Source organism: Apodemus sylvaticus, chromosome 6 (genome assembly GCF_947179515.1).
Source record: "Apodemus sylvaticus chromosome 6, mApoSyl1.1, whole genome shotgun sequence".
Lineage (NCBI taxonomy): Eukaryota > Metazoa > Chordata > Mammalia > Rodentia > Muridae > Apodemus > Apodemus sylvaticus.
This window is the reverse complement of record NC_067477.1, coordinates 62,370,411-62,375,902: the sequence shown is the minus strand read 5'-3', so window position 1 is coordinate 62,375,902 and position 5,492 is coordinate 62,370,411. Positions and strand designations below refer to the sequence as shown.

Here is a 5,492-nt window from a genome sequence, read left to right as displayed (position 1 = left end):
TGCTTAAGTATACTATAATATCATCTGTAAATAGCAATTCTTTGACTTCTTCTATTCCAATTTGTATCCTCCTGATATCCTTTTGTTGCCCTATTGCACTGACTAGATCTTCACGTAATATATTGAATAGATCAGGGCAGAGTGGGCAGCCTAGTCTTGTCCTTGATTTTTGTGGAGTTGCTTTAAGTTTCTCTCCATTTAATTTTATGTAGGCTATTGGCTTGTAGTATGTTGCTTTGATTATGTTTAGGTATGTGCCATGTATTCCTGATTTCTCTAATACCTTTAACTTGAAGGGGTATTGAATGTTATCAAAGGCTTTTTCAGCATCTAATGAAATATTCATATGATTTTTCTTTCATTTTTTGTTTTTTTTGTTTTTTATTTTTATAAATGAATAGGTCTCACTTATTAGTTTATAGAAAACACTTAACTGTATAAAACTTAGAGGGAAAATAGTCATATTTGGTAACAGCTAAAAGGATCAAGGTAGAACACAGAATCATAATGAGTGGCATCACAGAGCACACTAAAGAGTTAGTGTATATATAGTATACACTATGAATAGTCAGTCCCACTGGAACCTGTACTGTCAAATTCCTATGTATTGGTTTGTAATGCATGTTTTTCCACTGACACATCTCCTCATTTTTCAAAGCACGAGGAGCTGTTACTTCTGACGGAGTCCAGCATTTCAAAATTAGGAACTCATGGTCATAGTTCAATATAGTTAGTCAGGGTTATTGACCACAGTGAGGGTGTCTCTATCTTTGCAACGTGGTAGGTGATAGCAATAGTTCACAGGTAAAACGGCCTGGAATCAGATGGTAGATTGTGTATCCTGCTGGGAATAAATGAGGATTGCATATTCTTCGGACAAACAGTTTGGGGCTTCTATATTAAAACTTTCTGATACCATCTCTGCCTTTCTTATTTTTCTTTCTCATAATGAAGCCAAGTCATAGGGATCCATAAAGAGTTATGTTGGAATGCAATGTTTAATTGAGAGCCAGCAGTAAAAGTCCTCAATGCTTTCTCCAAATTTCACTTTAATTAAAAGGTATCTGTGGAAACCATCTTTCAAAAATTCCTGGGATGAATCTTGCTTGGTATTGATGGACAATGTCATTGATGTGTTCCTGGATTTGCTTTGCAAGTATTTTTCAACAATATTCTTAAGAGAACTTGGTCTGAAGTTTTCTTTCTTTGTTGAGTTTAGGTATCAGGAAGACTGTGGCCTCATAGTAGTGTTACTAAAGTTTCTATTCTGTGGAATAGTTTGTGAAGTATTGATATCATCTCTTCTTTGAAAATCTGATAAAATTCTGCACTAACCCTCTGACCCTGAGCTCTTTTTTGTTTGGGAGACCTTTAATGACTGTTTCTGTATCTTTAGGTGTTAGGGGGCTGTGTAAATAGTTTATCTGATCTTAATTTAACTTTGATAAGTGGTACCTATCTGTCTTTTGGTTAGTTTGGTTAAGGGTTTGTCTATCTTGTTTATTTTCTTAAAGAACAGCTCTTTGTAATTTTTAAGTTTTGTTTAAAATTGATTTATTTCAGCCCTGATACCTGAAGAAGGTATTTCCTGCCTTCTACTCCTATCTGGTGTTCTTGTTTCTTTTTTATTCTAGAGCTTTCAGATGCACTTTTAAATTGTTGGTATGAGACCATTCTAATTTCTGCATCGAGACACTTAGTACTATGAACTTTCCTCTTAGCATTCTTCATTATGCCCCATGAATTTAGATATGTTGTACCTTCATTTTCACTGAATTCTAGAATGTCTTTATTTCTTCCCTGACCCAGAGTTCACTGAGAGGAGACTTTTTCAATTTCCATGACTGTGTAGGTTTTCCAGAGTTTCTGTTGTTGTTGAAGTCAAGCTTTAATCCATAGTATTCTGATAAGATACAAAGCATTATTTTAATTTTCTTGTATCTGTTCAGGCTTGCTTTGTGGCTGAATATATATTCAATGTTGGGAAAAGATCCATGAGGTTCTGAGAAGAAAGTATATCCTTTAGTGCTTGGGTGAAATATTCTATAGATGTCTGTTAGGTCCATTTCATTAATAATGTCTATTAGTTCTATTATTTATCTTTTTAGTTTTGTTTGGATGACCTGAAAATAGGTGAGAATGTGCTGCTGACGTCTCCCACTATTAATGTATTGACTTCGATGGGTGATTTATGTTTGGTAATACTTCTTTTACAAATGTGGATGCCCCATGTTTTTTTTTTTTGGCCACAGATGTTCAGAATTCAGATATAACCCTGGCAAATTTTTCCTTTGATGAGTATGAAGTATCCTTTCCTACCTATTTTTATTAAATTTGAATCAAATTCTATTTTAGTAAATATTAGAATGGCTACTCCAGCTTACTTCTTGAGTCCATTTATTTGGAAGGCTTTGTTCCATCCCTTTACTCTGAGGTAATGTGTATCTTTATTGCTGAGGTGTGTATCTTCTATGCAACAGAATGATGGATCCTGTTCTCATATCCATTCTATTAGTTTCTGTCTTTTTATTGGGGGAATTGTGTTGAGAGTAATTAATGACTGGTGATCACTATTTTGATGTCTTTGGTGTTAGTGTGTGTGTGTGTGTGTGTGTGTGTGTGTGTGTGTGCTTTCCTTGTTTTTGCTGACATGGAATTCCTTATTTCCTTGGTTTTCTTGGATGTAGTTACTCTTCTAACATGCCTGGATTTATGGACAGATACTGTTTGAACTTGAATGAATCTTGAAATATCTTGTTTTCTCCTTCTGTGGTGATGCGAATTTTGCTGAGTATTGTCTAGGTTGGCACATGTGGTTTTTTAAAAGTTGCAGGATATCTGCCCAGGCCCTTCCAGCTTTTAGAATCTGTTGAGAAGTTGGGTGCAGTTCTGATAGGTCTGCTTTTGTATGTTACCTGGCCTTTTTTTTTTTTTTTTGCGTCTTTTTTAAATATTCATTCTTTGTTCTGTACAGTTTGTGTTTTGATTATTATTTGTTGGGAAAATTTATTTTCTGATCCAGGCTAATTGGTGTTTTATAAGCTTCCTGTATGTTTATATACATCTCTTTAGTTTCAAAAAGTTTTCTTCTATGATTTTGTTGAGAATATTTTCCAGGCCTTGGAGCTGGGACTCTTCGTTTCTACTTTTTTTTTATTCCTATTATTTTTAGATTAGGTCTTTTTGTGGTTTCCCAGATTTTCTGAATGTTTTGTGTCATGAATTTAAAGCCTTAGCATTTTCTTTGATGGATGCATCAATTTCTTTCATTGTATTTTCTATACCTGAGGTTCTCTCTTCTATCTCTTTTATTATGATGGTGATGCTTACATATGTTGTTCCTGTATTTTGCCCTAGGTTTTCCATCTCTAGGATTTTCACTGATTGTGTTTTCTTTATTGCTTTCATTTCCAGTTTAATGTCTTACCCAGTTTTATTTATTTCCTTCATCTGTTTAATTGTATTTTCTTTCATGTCTTTAAGGTATTTATTTGTTTCCCCTTCTCTCTCTGTTTGAATGTATTTTTCTGTATTTGTTTAACTGATTTATTCATTTCTTCTTTAAAGGCCTCTATCATTTTCTTGGGTTTGCTTTGGAGCTGTCATATTACTATGTGTTTTGTTGATTGTGTTCTTTTGAGGGCCTTTAGCCATCTGAATGGTTTTGGTCCCTGGGTACTCTTGAAGTAGGTATTGAGAGAGGAGCAAACTTCAGTGGTGTGGGAGTGGCAGGTACTGTTAGGTATCCTTTGGTTGTATGGTTCTAGCCAGTCTTTATGATTCCAGAGCCTCATTTTCAATGATGGTGGGTGCTGAGTTGGCAAGAGAAGACCTATCTCCCTGGGATATCAGGCTGCTCAGGACAGCTTGTCCCAGAAGGCTCACCCAACAGAGAAGATAGGTAGAGGAAAGGAAACTCACCTGTATGGCTCAGGAGACTCAGGTCTGATGATTGGGGATGGGGGTGGGGCAGGTGGGAGGCAGCTAGAGAATTGAGCAAAACCTCTCCTTCTAAAGTATCTATTTTTAAAAATCATTTTTGCTCTTTAATTAGTGATTGTTAGGCTGTTCTCCATGTGTTCATCTCTTTGTTTTTGAACTGGTCGGGTTTTATTATCACCTTGTTAAAATTTAGAGCCACCTGGGAAGAGAAAGCCTCAAATGAAGGATTACTTTGATCAGATTGCCTTCTGAACATGCCTTTTGGGACATTGTCATGATTGATGCAGAAAATCCCAGTCCAGTTTGAGCAGCAGTGTCCCTAGGCTGGTGGGCCTGGGCTATAAAAGAAAACTATCTAAGCATGAAAAAGAGAACAACCAACCAACCAAAAAACAAAATAACCCCAAAAACAAAAAACAAAAACAAAAACAAATAAAAACCACCAATCCTTGATTTCTGCTTCAGGGTCCTTATTTGAGGTCTTACTTTGATTTCTTCCAATAATGGAATAGACTTGCAAGTGTAAAACGAAATAAATTGTTTCATTTTTCAGTTTGCTTTTGGCCAGAGTATTTTATCACAGCAACATATAAGCAAGCTATAAACATATTTCTGTCATATTTGATATGAATTTTATTATATTTATTTATTTGGGGGCATTACTATCAAAGTCTGTACAGTCTGTATGTGTCCCAGTGATAGAATCTGAGTCATCTGACTTGCAATTAAGTGCTTTATTTAGCCATCTCAGACATCTTATCAGCCTTGTCTTTCTTTCTTATAAGTCATCTGTGATTATCTTCATCTTTCCATGCATCTAATTTAGCATATTTTTATTCATGAAAGATTTTTAGATAAAATCTCATTTTGTTAGTCTTTCTGCCTAAGAAAATTTTAAGAAAATATTTTTCTTACATCTTTTATTTGTTTAATCATGTATATAAATTCAGTGTATTTCTCTATCTTATATGACTGACACCCAAAACATTTGAAGATTGGGCTGTGGGTTTACTTCTTCATAGGTTTTTGTTCCTATTTTTATAGGTTGTATGAATCAACTATTCTGTTCATCTAATACTTGCACCATGTTTGCCAGTCTTTGGGAAATGCACAATTTTACTTCAAATGAGAGACAGGTCTTATATGTATATACAGAGTTTCTGCTTGTTTTCATATTTGATTTATCTCCCCTGCCATGATCAAGCCATTCAAATTGTTTCGTCTACCCAGAACTGGTCGGCACCTCAAGGCATCCTGTGGAGTCAGTAATTCCTCAGTAGCTTCACTGTTACAGGGCCACTTAGTTATTTATTAGTTGTAATTACTTTCCACACAATTTGTAGTTTAAGTAATAGATTTTTCCTGCAGTTCTGGAGATCAAAAGTCTGATTTGACCCCATTCCACTGGGTCAAGTTAACAAGCAGATATTTTGCTTTTTAGATTCATTGCAGGATAATCTATCCCATGGCATTCACCTCTCACTCATGGCTACAGTCACTCATTGGTTTCTGGTTGTCTTATTTGGCCTTCAAAGAAATTCCAACAACAC

The 5,492-nt window shown here is 35.2% G+C and overlaps 1 pseudogene; it reads right to left on the bottom strand.

Annotated features, from left to right (window-relative positions):
- Nucleotides 1–416: 416 nt before the first annotated feature.
- On the bottom strand, nt 417–1,129 carry LOC127687928 (phosphatidylinositol-glycan biosynthesis class X protein-like; annotated as a pseudogene).
- Nucleotides 1,130–5,492: the final 4,363 nt, after the last annotated feature.